At 55.4% G+C, this 17,743-nt stretch overlaps 1 protein-coding gene across 7 annotated transcripts in view; it reads right to left on the reverse strand.

Moving 5' to 3' along the window:
- The window catches only part of ANKRD11 (ankyrin repeat domain containing 11), a 111,289-nt gene that overhangs the window by 75,160 nt on the left and 18,386 nt on the right, over window positions 1-17,743 (reverse strand). The window lies entirely within an intron of this gene.

Consider the following 17,743-nt stretch of genomic DNA (forward strand, 5'->3'; position numbering starts at 1 on the left):
GGCTATCTCGACCGTGCTGGGGGACAATGTGCAGGGGACTCAAGCCCCTCAACGGCCCAGAGCCTGCTTGGGATTCATTCTCTCTCTCTCTCTCTCTCTCTCCCTTCCTCTGAAAATAACTAAATAAATACACTTTTCTTAGAAAGTGGCTACAAGGCTTTCTGAAGCTTGCTTTCAAAAGCAACCCCCACACCCCGGTGCCCTACACCTAGAAGCAGGCAGGTGGGATCGCCGGAGGAAGGACCGTGCCCACAGGGACACTCGAGGATGGTGCTCAGGGAGAGACGTGCTCAACAGAAGTCACCTTTCGTGATAAACTGGACTCCCTGACCCACCCCTCCTCCCCGCATCTGTCACGCAGCTGCTGGAATCCGCTCCAGGCATGGCTGTCAGAGGCATTTGTGGAGACGGCACCCGCCAGGGCTGGCTGTGCAGAGCCCGCCGGCCCAGGGTTCAGGAGGGCGGCCCTAGGAGAGGGCCAGACAGCAACTCCTTCGCAGGCTCTGCTGCTGGGAACAGCTCTTGAAGAACCTGAGAACCACCCTCGACAATCTGGTCGCACAAATACCGCCTGAAGTCTGCCAGCAGCTGGCCGGTTGGCCCAACCAGGGCACAGCCCTGATCCCTCACTGTGGCCGTCCCCTGCCTCTCCCTGTCCCTCCATCCGGAGACTGCCTCTCTGCGCTGCGTCGACAAGGAGGAGCAGGTACAGTAAGACCACACAGGCCTGTGTGTGCTCACATGCCCGGTGTCAGCAACTCACCCAGCTCGGAGTGCCCGAGCCTGTGGCCTTGATGTCGTCATGGCATGCAGCAATGCCCCACGGGTCCCTGGCTCTGCCCCCTGCAGACAACCCCCCCCCCCCCCGGCCCCCTCGAGGGCAGACCAAAATCCTCTCCCAAGCCCCCCCCCCCCCCACCGCCCCGGACTCCCCACAAATGCACAGCTGCCCACGGCAACCTGCAGTGGCCCGGGGTGCCCTTCAGCCCTGCTCCTCTGCCCTGGCCCCTCCCCAGCCTGGTAAGTGTGCCTGCCTCTCGGGCCTATGGCAGGCAGCGCTGCAGTGTGCCCGTGGCCCCGGGCCGGGTGCCACAGCCATCGTCCTCATCACGTCCAGTGAGCACGGCCTCTGTGTGTGCTGCTGCCTCTCCCAAAGGTGGGGGCCCTGCCCTGACGTGGGCAGGCACCCCCTTTTCGAGACCCAAGGTAAGTGCTTGGGAAAGGGGCTCATGCTTAGAAACGCCTCCTGGATACACACACCGAATTCTGGGTTAAAACCAGTTACGTCTGAGGAAAACAACATTACAACGGTAATTCAAAGCGAAAGATCCCTCTTAAACTATGTCTTTGTTTTACGAAATACCGAAGCCAGCACATCTGCCACGTTTGTTGTCTTCGCGACACTCGTCCGCCACTACTACGTGTCTTCAGGCCCCGACGATAAGCGCCTGGTGTATATGTCTGCTCTGTAAGAAACTGGCCGTGCAGCAAAACCCCTCTCTCTTCATCTGAGGACGCTGCATTCACCTGGTTTCTGGTTTTGTTCACAAACGGTAAGTTTTTTTGTTTGTTTTAAAGTTTTATTTACTTGTTCTTTTTATTTTTTTATTTTTTTCAACTTTTTTTTATTTATTTATTTATTTTTGGGACAGAGAGAGACAGAGCATGAACGGGGGAGGGGGAGAGAGAGAGGGAGACACAGAATCGGAAACAGGCTCCAGGCTCCGAGCCATCAGCCCAGAGCCTGACGCGGGGCTCGAACTCACGGACCGCGAGATCGTGACCTGGCTGAAGTCGGACGCTTAACCGACTGCGCCACCCAGGCGCCCCATTATTTACTTGTTCTTGAGAGAGGGGCAGAGAGAGGGAGAGGGAGAGGGAGAGAGAGGGAATCCCAAGCAGGTCCCGCACTGTCAGCACGGAGCCCGATGCGGGGCTCGAACTCACACACCGTGAGATCACGATCTGAGCTGAAAGTAAGAGTCGGACTCTCAACCGACTGAGCCACCCAGGCGCCCCACAAACGGCAAGTTCTAAACCCAACCGGCTTCCAACCGCATCTTTCTCCAAACGCATCTTTTTAAGGCTTTTCTGTGCAGCGCTTTCTCTTGCCGTCAAATTAACTTCTTGCTCTGAAGGAAAATACAGGACAACGAAAGACTACAGAACAAGGGGTGGGGGCAGCATGTCGTCGAGATGCAGGCACAAGACTGGAGAGGAAGGGGGAGGCCACGAGGACCAGCCCGGACCTCATCACAACCCAGCTCGACCCTGGCACCGTGTCCTGGGCAAGGACGGTGCGCCACGTCAAAGGCACGGCACCCTGACCTCAACAACAGGTTCTTCCAGAAGACACGAAAAGTTCTCCAAAGGCTCGGATCTAACCAAAAAGCAGGGCTGCAACCTCACTGCTGGCTTACGGCCGAGAGAAACGAAAGCCCGTCACACAAAAACTTGTACGTGAACGTTCGTCCGGCACTGTTCAGAGCCACCAAGAGGAGCAAATGATGGCGATGTCCGTCAAGTGATGACGACAGACAAAATGAGGCGCTTCCGCACGAGGATCCAGGATCCAGCCGTGAAGAGGAATGATGTGCCCACACACGTTACGACACACACGAACCCTTGTGACACGGTGCTCAGTGGAAGGCCCCACGTTGCGTGATGTGGTTCCACGAAACGTCCAGGACGGGCAGAGCCCCAGCCACAGAGAGCAGGCTAGTCATGGCGACAGGCCACCGGGTTCCTGGTGAGGAACCGCGCCGAACACAGGCAGACACACCTGTGACCAAACCACACCCAAGGATGCGCAGAACGGGACAGCCGGAGCAAGGTCCGAGGACGGACGGCTCCAGAGCTGACACCCCATCCTGGTTGTGACACTGCTCACAGTTTTGCAAAACGTCATCACTGGAAAAACTAGGCAAACTGTGTGTGAGCCTACAATGGCCTCAAGAAAACCAACAAAGAGAAACCAGGGGGAGCCGACCTAGGCCCATCCCCACCGCCAGCTGAGGGCTTGTCCCCTCGGCAGGGCCCAGGCACAGCCCGTGCTCGCGTGACCACAAAGCAAACCTTTTCCAGATGCAGGTCCAGGAGCAGCAGGGAAAGAGATGGGCCGCCCCGGTCAGATGTGCTGGGGAGGGCCTGGAGGGGCAGGGGGGCTGCAGTCAGCACAATCAGCTTCTAGCCCTACAGCAGGCGAGGTTCCTCTCAGGCTCCGAGGACACCGATTTCAGAGGCAGCCACATGCGACCGGGGTGTGGAGCCCATGTGGAGAAGTCTCTGGAAGGGAGGGGCTCCCGGCCACGACCCGGGGAGCAGTGCCGAGTACCCACACGGCCTGCCAGCACCTCTCCGGGACCACCCTTGTCAGGACCCTGGGGCCCCGCCACACCCTCAGCACAGTACAGGTTCTGCAAGCAGTGACCCTGAACCCTCCCACCCCATCGCGTCAGGCAAAATGGTCAAAGGCTCCTACAGTCCGACCCAGGAACCACGGAGCCAACTCCCCCAACTAAGAGGGGGCAGTGTCTGCCTTGAGCACAGCTCCCACTGCTGGTGAAAACGAGCCGACCGAAGCCCGCGGTCCACGCCGCTGAGGACGGCAGTGGTGTCCACTGGCCCGCGCTCACCTGACCTCACTTCCTTCCCCCACAAGTCCCAGATGCAGAAGTGAGGTGTAACCAAGGAGACCATCATCCTGCGTTAAGATCTCCACGACTCCGGTCAGAGAGAGCCGAGCGCGGCCGCGACGCCCCTGCACCTGCAAGGCTTGCAGGTCCGCACGCACACCGAAGGACCAGGTGAGAACCCTGTGCTGCCCACTGACCCTGAGCCCCGTGGCTACACAGCTCAGCTCCAGGCTTCAGTGTCCCTCAACATGTTTGGCAATGACACGGTCAGTCTCCCCATCTCATGACACACGAGAATCAAAAGCCACCACGGGCCTGTGTTCTTTTCTGACATGCCGGGAAGGAGACAGACTGGCTTTCGTTTCTTCCCATCAACTCGAGAAAGGCACAAGTCACAAAGAGGACGGCCTGAACACCAGCACTCAGCAGAGGGAGTATGCCCAAGAAACAAGCCAACACGGCCAACCTCACGGTCTGCTGCGGTTTTAACCCAACAGACTGAGACATGGCGGCTCCAGGCAGCCAAGAGCGAGCACACGCGTTCCCTTTATGTCGGCACACGGGCCCAACCATCTATCCCAGCACAGCTTCTCAGGGGCAGGGGAGGAGGAGGGCAGCGCAGGCTGGAGACCTGCACCCCACCCCAAGAAGGGGCTCTCCCAGGTGGCCAGGGTGACACACATCCGCCAGAGCTATGCCAGCTAGCAGCACCCAAAGATGGCAACGCTGAGGGGGAGGGCAGGCGCACCTGGTCCCCTCCAGGCCTCTGCCCATGGTGGGCGTGTCCTGATGCTCAGCCGCACAGAAACCAGAGAACCACGTGGAAGGCAGGTGCACTGACCAGGGAAGGCCACGTACTTATCTAACAGCCAGAATGTGAATCCATCAAAACACCAGTCTCCTATGCTCCGGCACATTACGCAACACCAAAGACGGTTCATCAAGAACCACTTCTTAAGAAGTCCTCCTGAACTCTAAAGTGGGAACCAGAGGAGCAATGGATTCCAGAACACAACAGTACGAGTGAAGGTCTGCACTGAACCCAGGGGTCCCCCCCACTGATTGCTGCCTCAAACCAAAGAAACACGAAGAGACCACCAAGGACAGCACCTGACTCTCACATAAATAAAGTATTTTAAACACTCGATTCTGTGAAAAATGACCACTAGAGTTTACACCCTAAGGAGGAAAAGAAAAAGTAAGCCCGTAACAAGATGGACGGTAACACTCCAGGTCTACGAGAAAAGCCACACGGTGCCATCCTCCATGGACAGGGTGAGGGAACCAACCACAGCCACACAGCACCACCACCACATTCTCCTCCATCAAGAGGGCGGGGGCGGCGGGGGAGCTGCCTACAAGAGGGGTTTACAGGAAGCCCAAGCAACAGGCCCATCCAAAGGGAGCCCCTGGTCTGGAGCGAGGTGGTCAGCAGGCCTTCAAGGGACAGTCAAGAGTGCCAGCGGCTCGAACCAAGCACTGATAAGAGAACAAAGGCCAAGATTCTTAAAGGTCTTTAACCAGGAGAGATTCTGCCAAAGAATGTGCGAGTATAAAGCATGATGTCTGAGATTTACATTAAAACATTAAAGTTTAAAAACTTTAAAAAAAAAAAACAAAGACACAAATAAGCAGGGGAAGGAAACAGATGTAACCAGACTGGCAAAATGTTGGTGACTATTGAAACTGGGTAGGTATACAAGGGCACTATTCTCTCAGATTCTGTGAATGTTTAGAAATATCCCTAACAGGGGCGCCTGGGTGGCGCAGTCGGTTAAGCGTCCGACTTCAGCCAGGTCACGATCTCGCGGTCCGTGAGTTCGAGCCCCGCGTCAGGCTCCGGGCTGATGGCTCGGAGCCTGGAGCCTGTTTCCGATTCTGTGTCTCCCTCTCTCTCTCTGCCCCTCCCCCGTTCATGCTCTGTCTCTCTCTGTCCCAAAAATAAATAAACATTGAAAAAAAAAATTTAACAGAAATATCCCTAACAGAAAGTTAAATAAAAATTTTAACTTTTGTGTGAAGTCAGAGAGCTGCCACGTCTTGGTGGCTCACTGAAACTCACTCCCTGGCAACACACCGTCCTCCCTCTCAGCCACAGCTGTCCACCAGTGCCCCACGTGTGTTCCCCACTCACCCAGTTTCCCAGCTCCTTCACAGAAGCGCTGCTGTGCACATGCTCACACGTGCACGCACGCAGCGGAGGAAGGCTAGAGGGACCACGGCCGATGTTCTCATGACAAGCAATGAACATTCAGATCAGACTGTCATTCTGTCTCTCCCCCTTACTACTAGCGTGAGGAGCTCTCCTCCAGGTTCAGACCACTGGATGGGACAAGAGACACGCTGCTAGCCAGTAAGAAGAAGCGCCTCCGCGAGTCCTCCGGTCTAACCCAAAAGAGTTATGTCACATTCCCAAGATCCTAAGCCAAGCTAATGGCTGAACCTGAACAAAAAAGCCTTATTTCCAAAACCACACCAAAATAAATGGTGTAGCTACGGGGTGAAAGGCAGTACCTCTGTCCTACCGACGCTGGACCCTGGCCTCACGGCACCCTCACGGCACCGTGCCGTAGGCCGGTGCCTACAGCCTAGGATGGAGAGTACCTACCATAGCGCATTCTGGTCCCTAAAAACGGAGGCACACCAGGGACACCTGTACATACCATCAAGTACCATGACCAAGGCCAGAGCAGTGTTCCTCCTCCTTGTGCTGTGCTCCCCCCACAGGCCTCCCAGTGCCTGACTCGGGTCCCAACCCCAGAGGTCGAGGCAAAGGTGCAGAGAGCAGTGGAGGGCTCCCTGTCAACAGGAGGAAGATGGTCTGCAAGTATGGGAAGATCACCTTGGGAGCTGGGGGCCTGGGCACCCCCACCACCCGATGCCCTCCCAGCTACACAGGATGGCTGCTCTGGCCTCATCCAGCAGGGCAGTGCATTCCGGGTGCCGATGGCACGAAGAGCACAGCATCAAGGTGTCTCCTACAGCCGTGGCCAAGCCGAGGCACGCATCTGGGTGCACTAACGCTGCTGCTCCCCGGGAGGGGCTGGCCCACAGAAAGGACACTTGGCACACGTGTTCATCCGTGCCCACTAACACTCTTTAAAAAGCTAGCCCGAAAATGTATGAGGCCGGGACATGCCCAGAAAGCGTTTCGGACTGGTTCCTGGGTGGTGGGGACAGCCCCTCGCCCACCCCACGCCACACACGCGGCAGCTCCGGGAGCAGTCTGCAGGCAGCAGGGCCCGGAAGGCAGCGGGCGGGCTTCTCCGCAAACAAGGTGCACTTGGGCTCTTTATCTCATTATCACAAACCCAAGAATTTCTGAGATAGACCGTCTACCAGCTTCTAAGTGGAATGAAAAATTTATAAGATAATTTAAAAAAAAAAAAAAAAAAAAGGGAAGCTCAAATCAAGTGTAAACCACCAACAGGTCTCAATACACCTTGAAACCTGGACGTGGGGCTAAGAGACTGGAGGCGCAGCCTGCGTGAACTAGCCACGCGTGTGTCCCCGACCAGGTCAGGGCTTCCGGCGGCAGCTCTGGCAGTGTGCTCGGCACCCACATGCTGCCAAGGGCACCCCGAACTCTCGGGACCCTGCTCCGCCCCTCCCCTCACAAACACCAGCCCTTCGAGGGGCGGTACGTGCAGCCCCAAATACGGAAGATCATATATGCTCACCGTCGACGAGCTCGGGCCGAGGGTGGAGGACAAACCGGACGACTGCCCGTTCATGTTCTAATTATCTCCAAATGATTTCCCGAGGAATATAATTTTCATCAAAAATCTCGAAGATACAAAAAAAATTTTAGATCGAGCCTGCTACAGAGCCCTACCATCTCACGGTTTCCAGCCCTCGTAGCCCTTGTCTCTCAAACCACACACCCTCGTCTTTACTCACCAGACATTCTATTTTCTCCGTCTCCAAACTGCTCAGGCTTCAATTCAGGTCCAAATATAAATGAGCATGTATCAAACGCCTCCTTTCTACCAAGAAAGCCACTGTGAAAGATGTTATTTCTGGCATCCCAGCTGCAAAGTGACGATGCATTTTTAACTCCTTCTCTCCTAAGTTGTAGGGTGCCGGGGGCCGGCAGGTACCTGGCTCGCAAGCTACCCCAGAGCACACGTGGCCGCACCTGCATCCCTGGGGGCCCCACATGCCCTGCAGACCCACCTGAGGACACCACCGAACCAAGGGAGCTGCCCCGGGCAGCGAACAGTCAACATTTTTGCCATTAGGCCAAACGAGTCTTTGCTTAAAGACCAAAATCAATAGGACACAGGTTCATTTGCAGAGAATCTGGAGAGAAGTGCAGGGGAACCTGACAGAGCTGCTGAACTGACAGCCACAGGCTCTCCTATCAGTGTGCTTTCTGCAGGGAGGTGGAGGGAGGAGGAAGAGCATGCTGGGGAGAGCTGGTGGCAAATGTATAAACAAGGCTTCACACGGGGTGCCTGGGGGGCTCGGTCGGTTGAGCGGCCGACTTCGGCTCAGGTCATGAGCTCACGGTCTGTGAGTTTGAGCCCCGCGTCGGGCTCTGTGCTGACAGCTCGGAGCCTGGAGCCTGGAGCCTGCTTCGGATTCTGTGTCTCCTTCTCTCTCTCTCTCTCTCTCTCTCTGCCCCTCCCCTGCTCACGCTCTCTCTCTCCCTCTCTCTCAAAACTAAACAAACATAAAAAAAATTTTTTTAATAAAAATAAACAAGGCGTCACTGACACAACTGGCACCAGCCACCAGGGTTTAAAGGAGAAATGGTGCAGCTCTGGCCTCAACGACCCAGCAAGTCGGTCCTTGGGTCAGGGACACAGTGACAAGTGGAGACAGGAAGGAGAACAGGCAGAAGGCACTTCCCGGCATGTGCTCCAGAGGAAAGCTCGCTGCACAGACGCACCAGCCCCGGTTCCTACAGGCCCAGCACCCAGGCCCTGAGCAGACAGTAAATAATCGATCCCTAGCGTGAGTGCAGGGGTGGGCAAAAAGAAGAGACGGCAAGAAGGAAGGAAGACCGCAGAAACTCCCCAAACGCCCACACCCGTCAGTCCGGGCACGCTGTCTGAAGGAGCGACAGCTTTCTCACTGTGAAAACCCCAACCCTACATCGTCACAGAAAGCCGTATTATGACGAGAATTCCAGTTTACACGACGGGCTGTGTGGCTGTCTAGTGACGCGAACAAGCAGCCTGCATGGGACGACACGCCTCCCAGCACTAACGGGAAGACACGGCAAGTCCTGCACAGAGGTCAAGAGGCAGGAGACGGTCACAGTGACAAGAGTCACCCGAACCCCCCGCTTCAGGGAGACGGTGGACCCTCCACATACCGTATCCTACCCCTCCCTGCAAGAGGGGCGTCACCGGGAGCAGCAGGGGGCAGTAGGCGACAGTGGCACGACGCCACATAAGAGCCCTCTCCACGTGCCCACACCTTGACAGCTGGTTCCAGGTGAACACGAGTCCTCAGCTGGCCCGAGAAGCAGAGCCTCGGGACTCTTCCGGAAGAAACCTTTACAGGCAGAGGAGAAAGCTTCACCCGAGCCCACACGCACTACCCTGGGCCGCCAAGTTCCCGTGAACCAGGATCTCGCTCCTGAATGTAGCCAGCTGCTCAGGTTTTGAAGCACAATGAGGAGCCCCGAAGAACAGCCCAGATGTGGGCCCACCACACAGCGGCGTTCCTCTATCCAAACCCAGACAGAACCCCCCCCCCCACAGGCTTGTTAGGAAATGCAGACCTTCAGAATTCTCAAGACCCGAGGCCCTTCAGTTAGTCAAATTCAGGCTGGAGGACATTTGGGGCGTGTGTGTGGGTGTGTTTTCACCAAACCCACTCACCTTGTCATCAAGTGTTTAGGGAACATTCTCCGCCCCGTGAGCAGATGTGACGGGGGCAGGAGAAAGCCAGATGGACCTGCGAGGGCCGTGGGTCGTTCATCTGGTGACAGCCATTCAAGCTCTCTGGGCCATGGCTTGGCTGTGGCCCTCAGACCACATGCGTTCCATTTCCTCCCGGGGCGCCTGAGAAACTTCAAGGACGTGTGCTCTGGTGGAACTAATGAGGCCTGGGGAAGGCAAGGGGAAGCAGGGAGGGGCCAGGCTTCGGTGCTGACCCACCTGCTCCCTCCTTGTGCCCTGGGGTCCTCTCCAAGCCATCAGAAGCGTCCTTGGAGGCGGGGGGGGGGGGGGACGACCTGCAGGGGATGCTCCAAGCAGAGCTGGAAGAACTCAGTCACTTCGGCTGCTGCTCTACCTGGAGCCCGCACCTCACACCTAGCAGGAAGTACAATGACTAAAGCCACTCACGCAGCCGCCGATGCCGTGGCAATCCCTCTTTCTCGTCTGGATTTTCAACTTCCACACCACGGTCAGTTATTAAAACCAGTTACTAGAAGTTACCCGATGTAAAACACTAACACTCAAGCCTGACTCATACTCCCGAGCAACCCCCAGCTCAGTCTAGACACCTGGCTCAAGGGGTTTGGAGAAAGAAGAGGAAATCAAGTGTGATCTCTCTTTTTAAACAACTACTTAAACGTGAAAACAGCAGTACGTTTTTACTGTACAAAACTTCAGATAATGCTGACACACTGAAGAAAAACTGAGGACAAATCCCCAGTACCCAAGTCTCCAGTGAAACACTGGTGTGTATCTTCTGGCCAAAACCGAGATCACACTGAATCTGCTGCTTAGGGGACTCAGGTTTCTGAACCAATGCGCCCCACCTCTCCACTGACGTTTACAAGCCTTAGTTAGGCGTGAGCACACTTTCTCTAAGTCAACACTGAAACACGCCTCCTGGCCCAGATCTGCTGTGCCTAGGTGCACACTACCTGATAGAACTGCAAGGACCTGTAACCCTGACCTGGTTCCCCACTGCTCAGTTTAGAGGAGAAAAGCAAGAATTAGAGGACTTGTCTGTCTCAAGGTACCCAGAGCATGCACCCCTGGCTTCCAGAGTAGAGCACGGGCAGGATCCACACGATCACCCCAGGAGGACGACCCTGGAAAAGGCTCAGACATCAGCACTCCTTTATGGACTCCCCCGCTGGGCAGCTCCTGACTGGAGGAGCCGGGGGGGGGGGGGGGGGACCACAAGTTTCCCCCAGCTCAGACCAGCCCCTCCCCTGGCGCTGCTGGCTCGCGACCCGAGAGCAGACGGGCACGCAGCCGATCAAAAAGTGGGACCAGCGGCCTCCCACCACCTGGAAATACATACCTACGACGTAAGGCAGAAAAGATGCTGTGGTGCTGGTTACGATGAGAGACAGATATGGGGAGCAAGGTCATCTAGAACACAAACAGGGAGGAACCACAAAAGGAAACAATTATTTCGCGGATACAAGTTGCAAGACAACGGAAAGCCACCAAGAGAGATGCAATTTAAGATCCCGAAGGAAATCCAAACGCTTCTTCCTGGCTGCGACTCCCCAGCTCCTCTAGAGAGGCATCCACAGCCCCTGTACACACGCGGGGGGTGCCTGCTATTTACCGTGTACCTGCAACGAGAGGGCAGCGAGGTCGCCCCGGAACAAGGCTGCACCGGGAACAACCAGAGCCTGGCGGCCAAAGTCAAGTTGAGGCCCCAACGGTGGTGACGATGGCTCTGCGGATTCAAGATGCAGCCACTGGATGGTCACTCAGATGAAAGCAAAGGACCGGAACCAGGTTATACGGGCACCAAATGGGCACATGTGCGGATCCCCCAGACCTGGAGAGCTGCCTCCAGGCCCAGCCCCACCCCCACCTTCCTTTCCCATTAGTGTGCATGCATCCCGGCAGGAAGGTGACCATATCTCACGCCCACTAGCACCATGCGGGAACTTCCCATGCTGTGTGTCTGTCAACCCCAGCTCCCAAAGAAGGAGGCACTCCAGCGAAAGCAAATGTCGAGACCAAGTATCTAAATGGTCCCCTGTCCGTCCCAAATCCAACTCAGGGAAGAATGATCTCCAAGGCTTCTCTGAAGAGCCCAGGCTTGTCTCACACCCCACCCTCAAGCCCTGAGTCCTGGAGCACGGGGAAGGGACCGGCAGTGCTGCTCCAGCCACGACCAGGGAGAGCCTGCCGCGAGGTGCCCGGAGCTGCCCACGCACGGCCTTCCACAGTTCCAGGGTGGAGGGATACGCAGGCACACCTCAGGAAGAAGGCTAACTTGTCTGGGGACATGTTCTCCCCTCACTCGCTCCGAAGCTGGTGAATCGTCCGTCACCCTAGGTGTCTCCAAACACGGCTGAGATCCGTAACACAACACCTATCTCCACACGCCAGTAAGGAAAACCAATGACAAAAACTGAACTCCAGAGATCAGGGGCAGAACGGTGAGAGCAGTGCCTCCGACCAGATTCAATACGGGGGGCTGGCACAGAGAGGGGTGACTGGGGTGGGTGGGGGGTCAGAGGAGGATGAACACATTCACTGTGGAAAGGGACAGGGTAGGTCTTACAAGGTTTCGTCACCAGAAACCTGTGGCTCCATGAGGTGATGGATGCCGGGTGAACCCGCTGTGGGGTCATTTGACAACAGACATCGAATCGCCACCCTGCACACCGTGAATGTCTGCAGTGATACACGTCAACTGTATCTCAATGACACTGGAGGGAAAGATCATAAAAACTTTAAAAGGAGGAAGGGAGAGGAAATGACGTTTTGCATCCTCTCACCTCACTCAGGTGGCCCCTGGCCCGACACTTTGCAGCAGCCTACGTGTACTAACCGCAGAAATCATGGCTCACATTCAGCAGCCAGAACCGTGGAGGGCAGGGAGCCGTGCCCCGGCAGGTGTGGGCCCGGGGGGGGGGGGGGGGGGTGAGGGACACATCAACAGGTGGCTTTCCATGGCAGTCTGTATGAGAGAAGGGAGAGCTTCCAGATCATAGTAACAGTCAAAAAGGGAACTCGAGAGACTCTTGCCCTGTGGTCTTTACAAAACGATAAAACACCCACCTGTTCGCTTCCTCAAGCAGCAGGGAGGGCATACCACCTCCGGGAAGAGTGGGCCCTCGAGAGTCCTAGCTGTGATAAAGCACCCACTTCACTGGAAGTCAGGCTGCAGAGTTGCTGGCCAGCAGCACGAGAGGAATGACAAGAGAGAAGGCAAGGTCAAAGTACTTCCAATTCCAATTTCCTTCAGAAACGCAATTTATTCCCAACTATGAAACAAACCAAACAGGTATTTAATGGCATTTGTAACTTATCATCTTCATTCTTGATTTTTTCATGGTTATCTATTTTGAGAGACAGCGTGTGTGCAAAAGCAGGAGAAGACCGGCGGGGGGGGGGCGGGGAATCCTCAGCAGGCTCCACGCTATCAGCACAGAGCCTGATGTGGGGCTCAATCCCACGAACTGGGAGATCATGACCCGAGCCAAAACCGAGAGCTGGACGCTTAACCGACTGAGCCCCTCAGGCGCCCCTCTCCATTATTTTCTACCCAGTCCACCGAGTTATTTGAGAAAACACTAACTGTTTTGTTTCTGGTCCGCCCCACGGGCCACAACCAAACAGAGGCCATTCCACTCAGGAGGCTCTTGGCCTCTGGCCATAAAGCGACCACCTACCCGACCAACTTCCCCCCAACTGAGAAAACTGCAAGTCAACAGCCGCCATCTCTGCTCCTCCCTCTCTGGACAGAGGGGAGGCATGAGAAGAGCCCAGAGAAGCCGAGTGTCCCAGGGCTGGCCCACGAGCTGCTCTTTGCGGCCTCCTCAGCCCCACTGAGTGAGAATGGAGAAGCCAGAGGCACCGTTCAACAAGAAGTATGATCAAAGGACTGCATTTTCCTTCTTCGCTCACTTTCAAAGACTTCAGAAATATAAATTCATTTTACAACAGCCCATCAGCCACGGCCTTTGGAAGAAAACAATCCTATTCGGCACTATTCTTCATTTTTGGTAACAGAAAGCCCCGTGCTGGCAGGGAGGTGGCCACGTGAAGAACGCACAGAAGATAAGGCGCCCCCGGGGGACTGAGAAGCCGGTGCGCAGCTGGAGGCTAAGGTTAGGCTGCCCTCCAGGAGACGCTCTCTCCATCCAATGGCCCAGGGGCTTGTATAGGAAGGACTATGCCCCAGACACAAACTGGGGACAGCCAACTGTCTCCAGCACTTTCATTCATTCTCATTACTGCCCAGGCCATGAACTACCCCAGGGTCTCCAAACCTCTACAACAGACCTCAGAGGGTCAAACCTGAATATTTTAGCGAATCTCATTAAAGCAGAGAAGGAAGTCTAAGCCCTCCCAACTGGCTTTAAAAAGTTAAGGAACATGGGGGGGCTCCTGGGGGTTCAGTCGGTTAAGTGTCCAACACTTGGTTTGAGCTCAGGTCATGATCTCACGGTTCGTAGGTTCGAGCCCCACGTTGGGTTCTGCTCTGACAGCACGGAGCCCGCTTGGGATTCTCTCTCTTCCTCTCTGTCCCTCCCCCGCTCATGGTCTTTCTCTCCTCTCAAAATAAATAAACTTAAAAAAAAAAAAAAAAGTTATGGAACACAATGTCAACCAAGTCATGGAAAGTCACTGGCTTGGTCATATTTGCCTGTGAAAGAAACAAAGGGGCGCCAGGGTTTCCTTACTCCGCAGATTTTCATTTTTCTAAGTAAAGCCCTTACTGATTAAAACACACTGGACTTCAGATGAACAATTTATCTACTTTTAATGTGGGCCAAAAAATAATCCCCGCTGCAAGGTTTTCTATTAACGTAGTGACCAAATGTAACCACAGATTCCTGCAGAGAACCCCACTTTCAAAAGCCAGGTGGCTAAGAGCCACGAGGCATATACCGCTGGCTACACAGGCGATCCCGGAGAACCTGCCCGAGCTTGTCCCTGCCACCCTCGCCCTCCACACGAGGCTCCCATCCCTCAGACCTGAGACGTGGGAGCGGCACGGCCCCCAGCACCAGGACGGCCCACGAGGCCTCGCCACCCACAAGGCACCCTGTCCTCGGCCGCGGGCCACCCCCGGAGGACACGGCACAGCTCTGGGGCAGGGGAGGCCCGGCCTTCCCTTCCCCGGGAGGGTCGCTACAAGCACGGGGCACTCGGAGCTGCTGCGCTCACCACTCATGCCTGCCGGGGAACCTGCGGGACACAAGTAACGACAGAAGGGCAAGTCCTGATCCAGCGACGTCACCTCTCACCTTGTGGCAGGTGGCAAGAGCAGATACTTTCACGAGTCACCAACGTTTTCACTTAAGAAAATACGGCCCGACCAGCACGGATTACAGCAGGCCAGAACAGAAACCACAGAGTCATTTTCAGATGACACAATGACTTTTTTTAAACAGCGAGTTCCTAAAATGGAAGCCCGAGGTGAGGACCCCGTTCCATCACTGGCCAGGCTGCAGGCAAGGGGACGTCTACTCACAGTCATGTGCCCCAGACGCCGGAATCACCCCTAGGACGCCCCAGGTCAACAGGCAGGAAGGGCTGCGTGACGCGTCCACACAGCGCCTTCCTTGCAGAGCCTCCCGGCGCCCGCACAGTCCACGCCGGGGGCCCTCCACGTCATCCTGAAGGGCAAAGAAGCCGCAGAAGGCCGTGTGAAGTGCCAACAGACAGCCTTCCAGACGGGTGGAGCGCGTGCGACGCGCACACAGGGCATGTGGGAAGCGCGGCCCCACAGGCTGACCCAGAAGGGCGGGGAGAGACGGGCCAGGCTGACCGGCCGGCGCAATCGGGCAGCGAGGCCCAAGAGAGGAAAGGTGCACACCATTTCTGGGACGTGACACCAAGTTAAGAAAACCCCAGCAAGTCTGCTGAGTAATGCAGGTGGAATGTAAACACGGGACAAGGGGCAGGAGGCCGCTGCTGGCCACCACGAGCCGTCTCCTGCGGGGAGGGGGGGGTGGGGGCTTTCGGGGTTCACCCTGTGCAGCTGTGAGTTTGAGGCACTCCTATTAAGACTGTACTCAGCTTGTGGGCCACTGCCGTGAACAGCCAGTTGGGGGAACAAAGCCTGCACTCACCTACTGGGTTCTTTAAAATAAAATTATTTTGAACTAATTTAAACTTATTATAAAAGCGCAGAGTTCCTGTATACCTTTCAGTGGGCTTCCCCTGATGTTACCATCACACGTAATCACAGTAAAATTATCCCCAACTCCAAAGACCCACAGACGCCACGCTACTAAAAAAGCACAGACCTGACTCCAACGTGACCATCCCACTCTGGTCCAGGCTCCATGCTGTTCTCAGGGTCAGGCTCCCCGGTTCCCCCCGCTGAGTTACTTTTTAATGCTATAAAATGAAACAATACTTTGTAAAATTACATGAAACAGAGCGAAAGCAGTCTCAGCTTTGCCTGCAGGTCTGCCAAATGAGCAGAGTTTACAAGAAATCCTCAAGAGGATTAAAAAGCCAGAACACTACGTGTGCGTGTCAGCGGGAAATGTTTAGATCCGAGAAGGCACAGTTTGAAGGAAACCGTCCAGAGAGGCCTGTAGGAGCCCCCTGGGGTCTTGGGCGAGCAGGAATCAGCTCACCACCAGCAGGCGAGGAACCACTTTTACAGGCGAGAAGCAGGGCCTGCTGGGCTCCGACGGCCAGAGAGCAGCAGAGGCCCGGGGGTGGGAGTGGCCGTCTAGCCCAAAACTGAGCAAGGCCCCGGCCTGCCTCACAGATCCTAAAGGCAAGCCCTGTAAGGAGCAAACTGTTTCCAAGAACTAACTGGATCCTAGAACAAAGCTCAGGAAGATTTTCAGGAATACGAGACTGCGTAGCAAGCACCCAAGGAGGCAAAACTGGATGCCTGGCCTCCAGATACTCCTGGACATGGAAGCTGGAACAACGGCACAAAACATATACGCGTACGTGCCGACACAAAGAAGCAAAGATGTGCCAGAAGACACACGCCTTCCCCACAAGATGCCCCCCTCCGCCTGCACAGGCACAGGGCTCCAGGCTTGCTCGGGAGGAAGAGGACGGAAGGGGGCCAGGACTGCACGGGGCAGGAACCTGCATGCACTCTCAGACCGGATACGAGGAGAGGGCACGCCCCTCTCTGGTCCTCTCTCCCCAAAACCAAAACCCCCGTCTACGAAGAAAGCATCAGACAAACCCAAAGACAGGACGTCCTACAAAACACTGGCTGGAGCTCCTCCAAACCGTCAAGGTCACAATGACCAAAAGAGACTGAGAAACGGTCCCAGCCCAGAGGAAACCAAGCTTAGCAAGGACACAGGACGATTCAGTGTGCTGGGTGGGGCTCGGGCCAGAGAAGGGACGTTAGGGAGGAACGGAGGAAATGGGAATCAAGTCTGCAGGTGGGGTGAGCAGCAAGGCACTGATGCTGGCTGCTGCTTGAAGGAACGTGCCGTGGTGACGTGACATGCTGGCTACCAGGAGAAGCTGGGAGAGAGGTTTACAGGAATTCTCTATTATGTTTACAACTTTTCCAAAAGTCTGAAAGTCTTCCAAAATAAAAGGTGTGTCCAAAAAATGCCCCTAGGCATTTTAAGAAATACAACACATACCCCCAGGCATAATAAAGAAAACACAACACAAAGTAAGAAAAACCAATCAAGTGGAACCAGCCCAGAGCTGACAGAGAGGGCCAAAGTAGCAGACGCAGACATTAATCTGTTACTGCACATCTGGGCTCCCAGGCTCCAAAAAGCAGCTAGAGGGGCGCCTGGTGGCTCAGTGAGTAAAGAGTCTGACTTTAGCTCAGGTCATGATCTTGAGGTCCGTGGGTTCAAGCCCCGCGTCAGGCTCTGTGCCGACAGCTCAGAGCCTGGAGCCTGCCTCGGATTCTGTGTCTCCCTCTTTCTCTGCCCCTCCCCTGCTCACCCGCTGTCTGTCTCTCTCTCTCAAAAATAAACAAACATTAAATTAAAGGGGCACCTGGGTGGCTCAGTCGGTTAAGCGGCCGACATTGGCTCAGGTCATGATCTCACGGTCAGTGAGTTCAGGCCCCGCGTCGGGCTCTGTGCTGACAGCTCAGAGCCTGGAGCCTGTTTCAGATTTTGTGTCTCCCTCTCTCTGACCCTCATGCTCTGTCTGTTCATGCTCTGTCTCTCTCTGTCTCAAAAATAAATAAACGTTAAAAAAAATTTTTTTTAATAAATTAAAAAAAAAAAAACTTTTCCAGATATACAGAAGCTTCAAGAA

The sequence above is a fragment of the Herpailurus yagouaroundi genome, unplaced genomic scaffold, assembly GCF_014898765.1.
Source record: "Herpailurus yagouaroundi ecotype Mexico unplaced genomic scaffold, PumYag 190, whole genome shotgun sequence".
NCBI lineage: Eukaryota > Metazoa > Chordata > Mammalia > Carnivora > Felidae > Herpailurus > Herpailurus yagouaroundi.